Genomic DNA, 17,220 nt, shown 5'->3' on the forward strand with positions numbered 1-17,220 from the left:
ATCACAAGCCTGTAGAATTATTCTGAGGTTCAATACTGTAAATAGTAATATCATTTGTTATTCAAAACTGGGAAGCGTGATACTCAAATACTTGAAGATTAGAAGCAGCATCAGGAAAACTGAGAACATAAATTAAGGCTTTGTGCTTTTGATGGAGACCAATTCATAAATTGCAGGATAAGTACAAAGAAGGCAGTCTGGCTATAGCCAGCCTCCACAGTTTTCTGGAAATGTTGTCCAAAGCTAATAAGCTAGTTTACTTCATTCAGAGGAGTTTTGCATAGCTATAGCAGAGTAACGTGGGTCAAGCTTATGAAGGTATGTCAGAAGGCTGCTCGATAATGATTCTTTGTTCAAATTTAAATTATACATTTGCTTCTATTTTGAGAGTTACAGCACAAACCTGCGTTTTTCGGGTAAATCAAGTAACACGTAGCCAATTCAATATAGATTTGTTTGTATTGATTAGCTGAACAAGTTGAGACACTGAGACAAACCTAGAAAGACCATGTTAAAGTTCCATTGCTTATTTTCAAAGGTCATTTTGGAAATCACAAGTAATACGGGCTATTCTGGGTTTCAGACTAGACACAAAAAACAAACAGAGGCAAGGCACATGTTGAGCTGTGGTTTTAATTCTATTTTCAACATAGTTTATATGACTTAGGACTCCAGCAAGAAAACAAGCCAACCATTGAATCCAAAACTCAGCATAGATTTTGCATAGCTCAGCATAGAGAAATTACAATATCTGAATGGTATTTTTCACTTAAGTAAAAATAAAATTAGAAAATGACTAGCTGGCTAGGAAAAAAAAAAGAACCTTTCTCTCAACATTTTAAACAACTGAGACCTTTGCGTATAGTACAAAGTAGTTTAATAGCCAGTGGGTGATATACTTTTTCACTGTTGCTCTAATCTACACTGTAAATCAAAACAATCTTATAAAAGGTTAAATTATTAAGAACAGTGGCCCAATGGAAGTGTCATGCAACCAGGAAACCAGGATGACCATAAAAAGAAAATGAGGCTGCTGGTAACCATTATAATGTAAGGCTGAATCACAAACGCTAACACCAAAGACCTTTTTCTGTTCCAGTTATAACCCTTGAGAGTTTTGTCTGTTGTTTTTTTTTCACTCTCTGAAGGCAAAAGTAGGCCCTATAACCAGCCCCGTTTCAGCCTCTCTCTTCCCAGCTACGGTTTCTTACAGTAACTTGTCTGTCATTGTCCGTGAGCTCCAACGGAGCACTGCATAAGCTGTATGCATCACGTATCTGTCCCCAAAATGCAAAATCCTTCCCTGCAAGGGAACATTTTGGTGCAATCTAATGCAAATTCTGAGCTCAAGGGAGGCAGGACCAAGGAGGTATTTCACCAACACATTTCTGTAGAATTAAAAAAAAAGAAAAAAAAAATTATAATTTAAGACTACCAGTGCCAAAGATCAGTGACCACAGGAGCCAGTTCCTACAAGGCTCGCTGTATTAGAGAATTAACTTCCACATTAACCCAAAGCGCAGGAGCCTCCCTGGAGCCGGAGGCAGCCCCGGCAGCCGCGGCAGCCCTTCCCCGCACAGGGCAGGAGACCTCCCCGGTGAGAGCGCGCCTTTACCCGCAGCGACTTTCCTCCTCCGACGCCCCGCGGCTCGGGGAGGCCCGGCCGCAGCCCCCGCCGCCCCCGGCCCCGATCCCGCCCCGCCGCCTCCCGCTCCCCCGACCCTGCGTGACACCCCCACGGCGCCAGGGGACACCCCCCCCCCCAGCTCCACCGCGGGGGGGGAGACCCCCCCCCAGCCCCTCGGCGGCGGGACCCCCCCCCCAGCCCCAGGGCTGGCGCGGTGTCGGGCCGCGGCGCCGCTGTCACCCCCCGGCGCCGCCGCCCGGGCGGGAGCGGGAGCGGGAGCCGGCCCCGGCTCCACCGCCCTGCGGCATGCGGCGGCGGCGGCGGCGGCGCCGGGATCCCGCGGCACCCCCTCGCCCGCCTCCCGCCGACCCGCGGCCCCGGCCGCGCCGCGCCGGCGGCGGCGGGAGCCGCTGACAGGTCGCCGCCGGTGGCCCCGGCACCTGCGCTGCGCTCGCCGCCCTGAGAGGAGGGGCTGCCGGCGAGACGGCGGCGCGGCGGAGCGGGAGGCGGCGGCAGCGCACGGCTGGCGGCGGGCCCCCGGGAGCGGCGGGCGCCCCTCGCCCTCGCCCCGCCGCGGGGCCGGGCGGCCGCGGCCGCGGCGCCGCCGACACCTTACTTCCTGCTTCGCTACCCGGGGCCAGACCCATCGCGGCGGAGGGATCCCGCCGCCTCCCGCAGCCTCCTCCCCCTTCTGCTTCTGCTTTTTCCCCCCCGTTCCCTCTCCCTTCTCTCGCCTGCAAGAAAATTATTTGACAGCGATTTGCTGACACCGGGGTTTTTATTCTTTTTTTTTTTTTTTTGCATCACGGACTCGGCAAAGGCAGCGCGGCGGGAGGGGGAGGCCGTGCCGGAGGTAAGTGCCGGTGCCCGGAGCCTCCCCCGGCGCGGGGCGGGGGGGTGCGGCGGGCCCCCGCTCAGCTCCATGTGCCGCCGGCGGGGTGGGAGCCTGGCAGCGGGGCCGGGGCCGGGGCCGGGCCGGGGGGAGTATGTTTCCTGGCGGAGCGATATTTGTTTACAGGATGAGCGCCGTACTGTAAGTGAAGTAGGACCGAGCCCGGGCAGCTCTGTAATAAATTAATATCGCAATTGCTCCCTCCTCGCCGACACCGACATAAGCCCCGCGCCCGGCCCCGCCGCTCCTCGCGCCCGGCCCCCGCGCCTGCACTTGTTGCAGACTTCACGCCAGGTAGGCGAATGCTCCGCAAGTTTCATTTTTGCAGGAGCCGGGGCTGCGCTGCAAGGGGGGGGGGAAAAGAGAAAAAGAAAAAAAAAAAGTTTTCAGTTCGCTTTCGGTGTGCAGCGCCGAGTAGGCGAGGCCCTGCCTGCTGCCGCCTCCTCCTCCTCCTCCTCACCCACCGCCGCTCCCCGCCGGCCGGCCGCGGGCGGGGGGCGCCCGGGGCGGCGGGAGCGGGCCGGGGGCGGGCGCGGCGGCGGGGCGCTGCCCCGTACCTGCCCGGCCCGGGCGGGAGGGAGGGGGGGCGCGGGGGGCGGAGGGCCGGTCCCGGGGCGCCCCTCCGCGGCGCCGCTGCCAGGTCCCGGGCGCCGCGCCGTGCCGTGCCGGCGCGGGGAGGGGAGGCGGGGAAGGCCGGCTCGGCGGGGCTTGCCGCGGAAGTTGTCCGAGCGGCGGTCCCGCGGCACCCGTCACGGCCCCTGACACGAGTGGCCGGCCCACGCGCGACCCCCCCCGCGCGCGGCGCGGGTGCCGGCAGCGCGTTCGGCGCGGTCTCGGTCTCGGTGGGTGTTAGCAGCGAGGTGGTCCGGGGCTCGGCGCTGGAGCCCTTGCCTGCGGCCGGGTGGCACCGCCGGGTGCGAACTTATTTTGGAGAAACGTGAATTTCTCCTCCGTTCCCGCGGGAGAGGAATGTATGGCGGGTTGGGTGCTGCCGGGGCGCAGAAGCACTTCATTTTTCTGGCCCGTCAAAATATGGGGGGGTAACGAACAAAAACTCTTAGCCAGATGTTTAAATACCAGAGAGGTGATTTGCAAGTAAAATTAATTGGCAGTTAACCAGTTAATAAATGGATAATGCCTACTCATCCTTCTTCTGGCTTTACAGAGCGGTTTTCACATCTGCCAGTCAACTAACCAGGTTTGACTATTCGCGATGTGAACTCAGCGGGGTTAATACCTTCGCCCAGTAAAACCTGACCTGTACTTGCTGTCCCAGTGCATCAACACTGGTCATGATTCGGGTGGTTACTGGTGAGGTTCTTAGATTTTTACAGAGTAATACGATAGCAGCAAAATAAATATGATGACCCGTAACTAAACTATTTATGGAAAACGTTGCAAAGTGCTTAACTGCATGATTAATGATTTAAGCAGGTAATCACTGGGGGTGAAGCTTTACATCTTTGACAGCTATAATTTTACTGTAAGTGTCTAATGGGAAGAGGGGAGAGTTCACCCGGCAAGCTTGGGCCTGGCCTGGCGGGCTGCTTGGCGGGGCCACCCTGCTGCCGAGGGGTACCCCTCCTGCCTGGGGCACCGGCCTGCGGAGCTCCCCTGGGGAGCTGCTCCCTGCCCTTGCCCAAGGTGCAGCGTCAGGATGAAGTGAGCCGTCCCTATAGTGTCAGTGTATGCGTGAACCGTTCCTGCATGTGGTATATGCAGCTGTTTGCCGTGATGGCTTCTCTGCTTGGTGGTCTCGTTTGGATGTTAAATTGGATCAGAACTGAGCCATTTCCTTAATAAGACGCATCTATCTAGAAATAACCCATTTCATTTTGTTACCCACTGAAGTGACGGGGCGTGGTGTGCCCTGGTTGGTATGTTACCTTTTTTTCCTAAGGCTTGTCCAAGGCACATATTTAACAACAGAAGTGCTGCTTCATCAATGCTCCATGCGTGCATATGCAGCATGGAAGTTAAGCTGTGCGGCTTTGCTTAAAATAAATATATTTGTTTATAATTTAGATAAGTGATTTTTCATATGAAGAAAATGTGTTGTATGCATTTTTCTTCTATAACCAATAGTCTGATATACGTTGGAAAAATTTAAGGCTTAAATATACCCTGCTGAAAAGTTTTGGTACAAATAAATGCACTTATGATCTGTCCTGCTACCACTGAGAAGCAGCTTGTGTTTCTGAAGTTGGGAGACCCTAACGAGGAACTGAGCAGCATTGTCAGCATGGCAGTCAAACCAGTGTATCTTGAAAAGCCAAAAAAGCTCAAACAGAAGTGATGCGCTTCACTGTGGAAGCTGGCCTGAGTGAAGAGTGGAGAATCGGCCTCTCAGTGAAATGATAAGGCCAGAGCTTAATCATGCTGCTATCGACGTATGTCCTGCCATTGGCATCCCATCCCTCCCAGGGGACAGGGATGAGGCCAGAGGATAGCTAGGTAGGCATCCTGCCTCCGGTGTTTACATCACTCCCGCATGGGCCAACGTTAGCGTAAATAAACCGCAGCGTGACTAACTGCTCTAACATTGACTCATGTTGTATTTGGATAGACCAAAAAAGTCTCCATGTCTTATCCATTTAATTTTCTCAGCCTTTGGGTTGCTTATCACGTGTCTCTGAGAATACGCCGGTATGCATTTAAGACCATAAAGCGAGTCCTTGTTTCAGGTTTGTTTCGCTTTTGGGTAGCGTTCAAGTAGCCTAGGTAGAAGAAAGGAATTCCTAGATTTTAAACTCAAAACTCCATTACTTCTGGCCATTTTAATATTTCCAGTGATATAGTGAGGCTTGCCATTATAAATTAACTTGTAACTTGGCATGTGGCAGGGAGTATGAGAAAAGCGTAGGAAGAGTGGTCTTGTTAATGTACTATAGGTTTCCTAAAGCAGTAAGGTAATATTTTGCTGTGGATATTTTCATCTTTTTTTTTTTTCCCCCTAATCAAGTGGGGAATATGCCGCTTAAAAACTTACTTGGCAAAGTGTTCAAGGAGGCTTTTCTCTCCCTTTCCCAATTCTGTAATGGGACAGTAGTAAATTAAAGAAGGGCCCTGGGATCTCTAACGTCATCGTGAGATTCTGGTGCTGGAAGGTTGTGTCTCCTTATGATGTGTCAGAATAACTTGTGAGATAAGGCAGTTTCATTTTAGTTTCCTTAGAAATATGCTTTTTTTAAAAAAAAAAAAAAGCAAGCAGTGTTTGATAGATACAAAATAATTGTTGATATGGAAACAACTTGTTTCCTCCCCTTGCATTTTTTTGAGGCTGCATAGCTTCCAATGAAAATTATCATCAGAATTACAATTTTTTCTGTCCCTAAAATTAACAGATCTTTTGCCTCTCCTCCACCTCTAAGATGTAGGTAGAAGCATATCTAAATGCACGTGGAATTCTGCCTGTCGTGGCTGCCAGGCACTTGGTTATTTACATAAGGTGAGCAGCACGAGTGGTCACACTGACTTCCATGGCACTGCTTGGAAGAGTAGAGTTACTGTGCCTGTGAGTATTTGTAGGGCGGGGGGTGCAGGGGGCTGCACTCAAAACTACAAAAACGAAGGCAGCAAATTCCATACGTTTTGTTTTGCTGTGTATGAAGTTATAAAACCTCTTAACTTGTCCGGCTCTGAGAAACCTATTATTGTAATCAATTGCGGGGCTGTGAGGGGAAATCAGGCCTTCTAAGATAAAGACAAAAATAGCGCATTCAAATATAATTTAAGAAAGGCGTCTCTTCCTTCAAAGAGTAGGTCAGAGCGTGGTTCAAGGAAAGGTAGCAACAATTTTACCACTTTTGGTTTGCTCTTTAACTCTGCTTGAAACCAAACAGATTTAAGATATCCATTGAATTTGCTTTTGAGCAGCATGCATTTATGTGCCAAGTTATTCTGTAGAGCTTGGGGGATTATTTCCCCTTAGATCTAGAGATGCCGAGAACGACTCTTGCACCATCATCTCCTTGCTGCTGCTTCTGCACGTGTGTCTTTAGGTAGCGTGTGGTCCAGCCCGGCTGGGAGGACGAAGCAGGTAACGCGGCGGGTTGGCGAGTTGTATCGACGCTGGTTCTTGTTGGATATTGGTTTCTGTGGGCAGAAGGAAGAGTATTTTTGACAGCGGTTTATTTTCTCTCTTTCTGGCTTGGCTGTGTCGCTCCGTGGTGGTGGGAGTGCAGGCTCACCTGGCCCTGCTCGAAACAGCAGCAGAAAGAAAAAAGACATTGATTTGTGTGGGGAAAAACTGGAAAATGTGCTCAGGTTACAACCTGCTGCCGCAGAAACTAGAAGGCAAATAACATCATTTACGTTACTTTCTTCTGGGGAGGATAATGGTTTGGGGAACCCAGGGCATGCTTTTAATATATGCCCTGTTATCCTATAATAGAGATTTTTTAAAAAAGTTTAAACTCTCCATTTTACAGTGGGGACATTGCAGGGTTTTGGAGGAGTTGTGTAGTGTTGGGGATATTTTGAGGTTCTGAGTGAAATGAGTCTTGTGGTTTCAGCTTACTCTGTAACAAAGAGTAACGTGTCTCACACAAACAGCCCACCTAAGTTTTCATAGTTGACTGATGAATTGCTCTGGAAAGACCCAAGGTGCTGATATGATGCAGACTCAAAAGGTAGTTGATGTTTTAGAAATTTCATTTTTTGGTTTGTCTTTCTCTAATTTACAGTTCAAATTTTGTTAAAATTTCATGCGAATCGCTGATCTTCAGCTTCCCATCTGCAGGTCCCCTGTGCTGGTGTAGGTCACTTTCCAGGCCCATGGCCACAAGTGCTGAGTTTCCCGACCCCACCAATTTGACCTTTCTAAAGCAGCCATCCTGGGCTTTATCACAAATTTTCTCCTCTCTTTTTAGTTCAGCAAGAAAATGGTTGCTGTCTTTCCCCTCCCTCCCCTCATCAACTGCTCATGGTAAGATTTTTGATAGAGCCTGCATTGTGATATGTCCTTGAAGTGCAGTGCTGCAAGGTTTTGTTTTGCTTTGTCTTTTTTTTCTCTTCATGTTTAGACTTCATTGCATCTATAGTAAAGCAAGATTGTTGTAGATGGTCTTTTTTGACATTTGGCGTTTTTTTTTTTTCATTTGTCAAAAATCTCATGTTCAGTAATGGAGAAAAGCTCAGAGTCAGGTACCACTCAGCTAACCCTGGAGTGTAAAGACTGCAAAAATACGGATTGGAGAAGGATTGCCCCAGCAAAACAGGTATAAGTTAAATGTTAAATTATCAGCAGCTCTTTTTCAAAGGTCCCTGATGGTGAGAGGTTTTTGTTCACACTGTCTGGCTAGAACAAGGCTTACCAGGGCTCTTAAAGGACAGAGTCCATTTGAGGTGCAGAACTTATATCAGGTACTTTCTCTTTAAGTGAATATCCTAAATTAATCCTAAATAACTTCAGCATGGGACTGAGGAAAAAAGTACCCAACCCTGTGAAGCAAGTGGCTATTAAGTTTAAAATTTGGTAATGGCTGAAGTTCTCTGTCTTTTTTTTAAAAAAAAAAAAAGTAAGTCATTTGATTCTTAGTTGGCCATAAAAGATGCTGTACAGACCCATTTTTGTCTTTGTTCTCCACTCCCCCCCCCTCTATTTTCATTGATGGGGAAGTTTCATTTCCTTTATTTATATATTTTTAGTGTATGTGTGTTTGGGGGGGTGTGGGGGAGGATAAGAGGGAAGTCTTTGTTCTAGTTTTTATATTTAAAAGAAAAAAAAATAGCTAATGGTGGTGTGTTTAGAAATGACCTTAAATACATTCTCCCCTTTAAACCAAAAATTCTGCTGGTAAAATAGTGCATATTAGGGGATTGAGGGTTTTGCAACACTTTTGTGTGGGTAAGAGTCCCGTCTGACTTCCAGTTGTACTAGCAGAAAAGTGTTTTTCCCAGTATTGTCATTTTTCACATGCCAAATCAGAACTAGAAATGCCTTTTCCTGGAAGGATCTCTATTTACACTTGGAGGGTTATGCCAATTACAGCTATATTAGCAAGGCTTTTTTCTTTTTTTTTTTAATTTTACACTTGACCTAAATAGTAGCTTCTTTCATTTTCTTAACAGAACACACACTACAATCCTGGCATGTAGTTTTGGACCGGTCAGTAGGGTAAACCCTGCTGTCCTATGGCACAAATGCATATGGGCAGTCTTGCGAGAGTATGATCTTAAGTGGGTCCTACTGAAATGAATGCTCTTAGAGCTTTGCATAAGTTGAAATAGCCCTTTGCTCTGCATGCAGAATTGAATACAATTTATTGGTGAGCAGGAAATATGTTATGAAGTATGTTATTCATATGTCATAATTATTTTTTCCTCAAAGAGATCCCATGTGCTTTAATTTTGAATACTTTTAAAGTCCTGCAGATTAGGAAATACTGCATTATAAATGTGTAAAAGTTTGGAGACATAAGATAAGATGCTATGCTACTCATTTTGATCAGAGACCAAATATCATTTACTCTTTTGGACAGTGTAGTGGTGCATGAAGAAGGAGCAGGTAAATGGGGCAAGAGTCTGTAGGTGCTGGCTATTCGAGCGGGACTGCTGCTGGCAGTGCTGTCTCCTGGGCTTGTACCGCCAGTGCTTCGTCTCTGCCGCTACTCTGCTGTCTCCCTTTCTGCTGGTGGAGAAGGTGTCCTGGTGGAAGATCCTGATTGTACCAGAAAAAAAAAACCCTCATTAGTAAATCGTGTCGTTATTTCATGAGCAAATTTGCTAGTTATTTGCTCTTTTTATGATGTTAAGATTTGCATTGTTAGAAACAATAGCAGTGTATTAAATAAAAAATGGATGCTGACCAGTCTTTAAATGGTTCACATCTGCCGCAAGTATGAATACTTAGAAGACCCTACATAGCTAAACTATGCTTTCTTTTCCCCAAAATGTAGGCTGCCAAAGCCCTGAAATATTTAGGATATCGACTTAGAGTTCTGTAAATATCTTCCCAGTTGCTTCTTTTTGGCCTGCCTCTTCTATGTTTTGTTTCGTCCTGAGTATCAGAGTTGGGCTTACCTTGCAGAGAGGTGGTGGTCTTCGAGTTGGCCACACGCTACTTTCAGCAGGGAGAGGGCTGCATGTTGCTCTCTCTGTGGAGGCTGAAAGCATCACCTTTGCAATGGCTCCTAGGTCGCAGTGGGACTTTAAACAACCATGAGCTCTGTGGCCATTACCAAAGCTGTGTCTGCTGAGCGCAGGAGGCTGTAGTCACCTGAATTGCAAGTTTATGTCACGTGTAGCTCAGCGTTGAGCACAGCAGTTTTGTTGCTGCTTGTGCCCCTAATATATTGGGGGGAACCAGGCAGAAGCAGTTCAGAAGCTAACTTGCTGGCTTGCTTTTTAGGTTTTTTTTGGTTACTTTTCAAAAGCTTATATTCGACATTGCAAAGAAACCCCTATGTATTTTGATAAAACAAAAGAAATGCTTAATGTTAAGCTACATTGAATGATGCAGCTTTGCAGGAGTGTTGATGCTCCAGCTGTCTCTTTGGCCTGCCACGCAATTCGAATTCAAGCGAAGGTCTCCCACGTGGTTATTTGCATGTGTTCTCCTATCTCTGTTTTGTATCTGCAATTTCAGTATGTGCTTCCAGAATTATTTTTGTTCATTTCCAATCATTCTTCAAAGATAACTGGCAAAAACCAACAGGCTGGTTGTGATTTTACAGCAGTAGAAGGTAGACAACTTTGATCTTCTTGTTAAATGAATTTTCTTCATGTGTGGGCTGGGTGTGTAGTGTGTTGATTTAGTTTTTATTGATCAGTGTAAAAACGTGAATTCAGCATCACAGCAACGATTATAAACAAGTACTTGCAGTGATATTCTAATGAGTTCCTGGCAAAAATAGGGCAGAAAACCATCTCGGAGATTGACGTGCTTTAGTGGCGAGATGCTGAACCAGGATACTTTATATAAAAGGCTTGAGTAAAGCTGTTTGAAGTTCTAACTTACTTTGGCAACACAATTGCTGCGAGCAGTAGCATGCCAAGCAGAGCAGGATGCAGTCTTTTCTGTAGGCTTTTGAGTGTCAGAAATGGCATTCTTGCCTCTGTCCAGAAGGACTTTCACCCTCCTGATCGTGCCAAGATAAGACAGATTGAGGAACCAGGTATCTGCTTCGTTAGAGGGTGTCTCTGAACACAAGCGGTGAAACGCTAATTACCTTTCAGTCCTGTGAACCATCCCATGGGTTTCAATAAGCCTGCATGGCGAAGCATCAGATACAGAGTGGGGGGAGTGGAGGGAGGTTTCTAAATTAGCAGACAATTTATGTCTGGAAAAGTGAGGTTCATATTCATAACTATGTTAAACCCGTATTTCTGAGTATGGTAGGGACATATCTCCATTTAAGGTGGCAATAATTCCTCAAAGCCAAAATATTTGCAGAAGCGCGTGCAGGCAGCTTCTCCCTCTTTTTTCCATTGATGCTGTATGTTTCCAAGACTGGAAGAGGCTTCTCAGTGGTGGTGATGAACAGTAATTCTCTATATTTTTTCGTCAGATAAGCTTGTTTTATGCTGTCAGAGTTCAGTAAATTGGTATCTGAGCTGCATGGATCATGATGAAAAAGTATTGCTGCTGCCTGCATGCGTTTGATAAAAGTAGAAAATGAGAAGCAAAATTTTTCTGAACTGAGGAAAAGTGTTTTTTTTAGGACTATGAAATTTTGGAAGAGCTGGTTCATAATACTTTTCTAAAGTTGCTGCTATTACAATGAAAAAACATGAATAAGAGAATATGCCTTGCAGGTAAAACGAAAAAAGGCTTTGCCATTTATATGCTTGAAAACCAAAGATGCATTGCAGAGGATGAATTTTACCCTTCATTTTGCTTGTAGTAAAAAATTAGTCTTTGAAGTTAAAAACAGCTTTAGATTTAAAGAAATAATTCGCCTGAAAAGGGAGGTGCACAGAAAAAAGACATTGAGTTAAGTGCTGCTTTGTTAATGAAAAGAACATAAGTTAAGCCAAATGTGGCTGCCTGCATAGTAAGATACTGCTTAACATGAGCAAGGATGATAAAATAAGGTCCTAGCAGACTTTTATTTCAATGATTTCCAACTTTCAGAAGAAATTTTAATCTGGATGTTGAATGCACACATATAAACGATAGACTAATACCACAGAATTACGGTAATTTATGAAAGGAGTGATACTTTCATGCTGCAAGTCTGTCAGCATATGATCCCTAGGCTAACTACTTGATCGTTAGTTAAAGTAGGGGTTCATTAAAATAACATGGGCTCATCTGGTTTTAAAGACTAGCTCTCAGCCAGTAGGCGATCGTCCAAAACTAATAAGGTTGCAGCGCAGACATTGTGGCAGTGGCACATAGATTACTACATAAAGCTGGTTGATGGAAAGGCTTCCGTTGGATTAATTGTGCTCAGGGCCAAATTTTTCAATTTTTAGTCATCTGTAGCAATGCCTGCTCATATTATAGTCAGTTGAACTACCTGTGTGACTGACTGAAAGAAGGTGCAAGGTTGGGTCTGTATATGAATGCAGCTCTTTGCTGTAATTATTTTACTCTGTAATAATTGTATTCTTCTAGTTGAAGAATCGTAATTACAAAGTGGATGATAGGCTTCAATTATGTAAAGAAAATCCTTGCATTTAAGCCCCACGTTATCCTTAGTACTTTTTTTCAGGTAGAACTTTTACTTTCAGGTTATTTCTGGAAAATCCGTAGTGCTAATTGTGTAAATTGCAAGAAATGAAAAAAAGAGAACAAAAGAGCGGGGCATCTTATTTTGGGCTTCAGCAAATGCAAAGTCATTTGTGGCCATTCCAGCTATCTATAGTACGTGCCTGTGTTGTTCTGCTACTGCTTTTGTTACCAGTAAACCAGATCACTTAAACCGGGCATTTCTCGCAAGCTTTGTACGATCGGATTGCCAAATGTTGGAGCTGGGAAGTTTCTCCAGTAGCAGGGACAGCTTATGCCCCTTAGAGAGTCCCTTCCTGCAGGGCTCCTTCCTTCCATACACAGAAGTTTCTTGCTGAAAGAAAACGTAGGGCTGTTTTTTTTGGTCCGTTTGTTTGTTTTTATGCTGCTGTGTAGGCAAGTCCGTGTTTTTTAGGTCAGTCCTGTACAATAGCAGTAGGTTTTTGTACCTGCACCTATTGCCTATTAAGGCAATAAGAAGCTCTCCTTGAATGAAGGAAAGGCAGATATCAGATCTGCCTGCAGATCAGAGAGAGAGGAGAATGGAAGAAGCGGTGTTCGAGTGAATGAACGAACTTTCAAGCTGACTCAGTGATACACGTACAGTATACGCTGTAAAGATTAGTCACCACTTACTGTAAATCTTTCTTTATGGTGCTTGGTGGGCATGTGCCTCTATCAAGCTGCAGCTAGCAAGCTTTGTAGACTGGCAATGCAGGTAAATGTTATTTCCACAGTATTTTCCCATTAAACAACAACAACAAAACCCAATGAAACCTGAAGACTTGTAAATTACCGAGCTAAAGGCAAAAGAAATCTTTTAGTTATCTCGTGGTGCTGCTATCTTAATCTGTGAAACTAGTAGGAAAGTGAATAAATTATGCAACAACTTTTTTTTGTTATTTAGAAACCTGTGCTTACATGTTACTAGTGCTGTTCTGCCCTGTCCTGTGCAGGTTGGTTTGATTTTTGGGGTTTTTTTTTTCATTAGGTAGATTTCAAGCTGCATTTGTGTAAAACACCAATTTACATGATGGTAACAGAATAACAATTACAGGGAAGGATATTCATCTGTTGAAAACACTATTTTCGTTTGCCAGGCAGAAACTTCAGGAAAATTACCCTCCAGGTTGAATTTTCTCATAAATGTTCTCAAGTTCTAAAATTATTTACTGGCATAATAGGTGTGCATAGCACTTAAAGCAAAGTTTGTATGAAGGATTTACTTTTGGGGGGGAAAAGTGGTGGGTTTTTATTTAAAAAAAAAAGTAATATTTTTTTAAAATTGTAAAATTATTCTGCAGCCATTTCTGAATTACCCATATTCAGTAAGTTTATTTTTTTTGTACTTTCAGACTTCTCTTTCAGCGGTTTCTTCTCTGTTTGGCTGAAGTTTATTTTTTTGTTAATTTAGCTGGGCATCTTTTATAATTCTTAGATGCCCTTTCTCTCTGATCTTCACCTGTTTTGCTTGGCTTGTTTAATCTGTCCTCAGAGAATTGTAATTTCAGCCATAATCGTACCAAAAATCCTTTAGAGTTGTTACAGCAAGATTTCTTTTTTGATAGTTTGTTTAAAATTACTTCCTCCAAAATAAAAAAAAACCCCCAAACATCTTGTTGAAGAGTGAGAACCAGACTCTCCTGGCACTGCTGGGTGGGACGGCGCTGAGGCTGCGTGCCTGTACAAGTGGTTTGGCTCGCTGCTCTCCCAGCGATCTGATCCTGTCGTAGGCTTCGAGTCCTCTGAAGAGCAGGAATGAAGGCTGAAAGCGTTATTAAGTTTTTGGGTTATCTCACACTGTTTATTTGAAATGGAGGCCAAGCAATTTACATATCTCTGTATCTTGGATCTGAAAAAAAGATACTTTTAAAAATTTTTTTTCCACTAGCCTTTGTGTGGAAATGACATCACAGCTTATGTCAGCCGTGCTAAATTCAGAGGTTTTTCTCCTCCCCGTTGGGTTATTAACTGAGTATGTGAGTCTTCCCTCGCTGTCTGTGACACACTGACAACTCCATCATAAATGCTCTGAATTTTGTATGTTGAAGGGAAATAAAGACCTGTCTAAAGCCTTTTGAAATCGGTGGGAACGTAACTTCCTTCATTGCTCTGCGTGCAACCAGACCGGGTGACCCCCCAACGCCGTGCCATTCCCGGGATCGCTGATGCAGCGTAAGCAAGCGAGGGATGGCGCGTTGCCTTTTTGCAGATCTGGTGACCAGCGTTGCCTTTTTGCAGATCTGGTGACCAGCGTGTCAGGAGTTTGCTGCGGCGCATCGTCGCACGGGTATGTCCCCTTGGCCCTGCAGGTTAAAACCTCCCACTCTTGTGAGATTGAGTAGGTTTGTGAACTAAAGCTCTTAGGTTATGCCTGGGTGTCCCATACGCAAAGCCGAGCTCCGTGGCAAGGCCTTAGAGAGTGCCTTATCTCTACCAGAAACGCCAAGGTTTTGCGGCTGCCCTGCTGGGGTTGACGCTAGGGCTGCAGCTGTGGCAAAGTGTGAAATGGAGGCCTGGGGGTTTTCTGTGAGAGCCTGAGGAGCTGGGAGGAGGGAAACAGAAATCAAATTACAGTTGACATTTTGAAAAGTTGATTGCTGCCTTTTTTAATCATAAAGCAATTTTTAAAGTAAGTCACTTCCCAGAGGAAAAATAAATACATTAAGAACAGAAAAGGGGGAGATGTGATGTTGAATTTATGCATTTGAATGTAGCAGACTTGGTATTGTGATGGTGATGGTACCAAATGTGCGCAGAGACAAAGCAAAAGGATAACGATCGTCCTGACTCTCCACTTGCTAAATTTCCAGCCATAATGTCCTATATGCAGAATGTTTTTATTTATCTTTACTATTTTGGGAGGTCTGAGGCAGTGGGGAAGGGACTGATCCCAATGACTTAAAAAAAAAAAAATACAGCGACACAAACCCACCCATCGCCGCAATGGATGTGGAGAGATTTCCCTTCTCCTCCCGCCTCTTGTCAGCCGCGCTCCGCCCGGGGAGGAAGGTGAGGAGGCCTCCGGGCGCCTTCAGCGGGAAGGCTTGCAGGAACAGCTTTGGATCAGGCTCTTGGCATGTGAAAGCTATGGATATCCATTCACACGCTTTGGTCGTTTTTTTTTTTTTTAATGTCTCTTCTGGCTTAGCTGTGCTTCTGTAGCAGTCGCGGAGAAGGGAATGGAGGGGGAAGTGCTGAGGGATGGCCTGGGAGGGCACGCGTTGGTGTTGCCCCATGTGCGTGTGTTTGAGCGGTAGGTGCTCACACACGCTGTGTGTGAAATAACTTCCCCCTTTTAGAGCTTGCAAGGAACACTTCAATCGCTGTAGTTATTTGTATAGCCATATGCTATTCTTTTTTCTTACGTATGTTCTCTGATAACTGTCAGTAGCAGGTGCCTGCGAACCGAGATGGAGTGGTATTTAAAAATCAGACGCTTAATGGGGATAAAGGATCGTGTGAGTTTAGCAAAAAGGCCAGGTTGAAACCATTGGCCTCTGAAGGTCATGTTCCTCACAGAGCAACAGCATGGTTGATAGCAGTGCTGGTCCTTCAGCTCCACAGTTCACCTGCAGAGGTGTGACCCTCAAGAAGGAGTCAGGAGGTCTGGTTTTGGGTCTCTATATCAGGTTTAGCTGAATCAAGGAAAAAGCACCGTCCCTTCTGATGTGCACACCAGCCCACAGGAACTATATTGGACATGTGTTGCAGCCCTGCTTGGTGACTTAGGTGGTATGGGCTGGTGGGAGATGTGACTGGAAATCTCTAGTTTGGTAGTCTCCCACTCTTTGACCCCACCTTTCCCTGTATGTTTCTCGAGCATCCTGAGCTGTTCTGGTTGTATTACTGGTTGCCGTTGCATTGCATGCATGTGTGTTAGGTCCCCGTTGGTTACTACTGTGATAGTAATTGTTGATCTTGCGTCTCCTTCTGTCATCTGAAGAACAACTGCCGAGTGGAAGATGTGGGGAGACTTGTAGTCGCTCTGGACTTGGAGCGATGCAACTGTGTCCACTGAAAATCATTTCGGGGCATTGCATGGCCAGAATCCCCCAGTATCCCTGATAATGCTGTCACATCATCTTCACATCCCCACAAATAGCTCTCTGAATTGCCATTCCTTCTGTGTATCAGTTGGGGAACTTATAGCCAGGTGTAACAGATTTCTAGGAGACCGACAATTCAGAAGTATCTTATATTTCAAAGTGTCAGGGAAGACATAATACCCCTAACATTCTTTGGGGGGGGGGGTGGGGTGTTGAGTTTTTGGTTTTTTGTTTTTTCTTTTTTTCATTTCTGGTAAAAAAAATAGTAAAACATAGAGCACATATGGAAATGACAGACATTGTTGTTGGGTTTTTGAATTTTTTTTTGTTGTCCTTGTTTCTAAAATTAAGCACACGGGAGTTTGCAAGATCCTGCAGAGAATTCAGACGTCACGTATATAGTGAACAGATCCAGATTTAAAAAAATACATTGCAGTAAGGAGAGATGAAACAAATGGGGTGAAGACAAAAGACTGCTAAATATCTATGATTGTACTTACTAAATTTAGGTTTTGCTACCGGCATTTTGTTGTGTTTACTTTTTTTTTTTTTTTTGTCCTTCATGTTCTTCTCTGTGTAAGAAAGTAACCTGTGGTATCAGCTGTTCTGCTTATCCCTTGCAAAAAGTTGGTAACTGAAAATTGGATCACGCGACCAAAGTAGGTCCCACTCTGTGTCGGAAGACTAACAGTGTCTTTTTCATGTGGGTGGGTTATGAATCCCGTACACTTGCATCCGTGCACATGGGTAGTAAGTTTTTAATCTGCCACTGTATGTTTCTGTGGTACGTTTCTGAACTGGGTTGGAGGAGTGGTGATCTCACAGCTTGACCACAAATGCACTTGGTGATGTTCACACGGGCAGAGCTGGTTACAGAATTTGGGTCAGTGGGACAGTATCCTGATGAGCTGTCCGGCACAGGACCCTGTAAGACCGGCTAACTGTATTAACTTACACTACCTCTTGCTATCTATAC

At 45.3% G+C, this 17,220-nt stretch overlaps 1 protein-coding gene and 1 long non-coding RNA gene across 20 annotated transcripts in view; one reads left to right on the forward strand and one right to left on the reverse strand.

Annotated features, from left to right (window-relative positions):
• Positions 1-614: 614 nt before the first annotated feature.
• On the reverse strand, positions 615-2,248 carry LOC142080861 (uncharacterized). The gene is made up of 2 exons (XR_012673146.1): positions 2,068-2,248; positions 615-1,388 (listed from the first exon to the last, which is right to left on the reverse strand). It is a non-coding gene; the product is annotated as an uncharacterized LOC142080861 (long non-coding RNA).
• Positions 2,249-2,262: 14 nt separating this feature from the next.
• Positions 2,263-17,220, forward strand: part of TRERF1 (transcriptional regulating factor 1) — a 101,064-nt gene continuing 86,106 nt past the window's right edge. For 7 of the 19 annotated variants that reach the window (XM_075146964.1, XM_075146963.1, XM_075146978.1 and 4 more), the window contains exon 1: positions 2,493-2,813. The gene's annotated coding sequence lies outside the window, so the exon portion shown is untranslated. The other 12 variants (XM_075146967.1, XM_075146971.1, XM_075146972.1 and 9 more) reach the window with 8 other exon arrangements.

Source organism: Calonectris borealis, chromosome 3 (assembly GCF_964195595.1).
Source record: "Calonectris borealis chromosome 3, bCalBor7.hap1.2, whole genome shotgun sequence".
NCBI classification, from domain to species: Eukaryota; Metazoa; Chordata; class Aves; order Procellariiformes; family Procellariidae; genus Calonectris; species Calonectris borealis.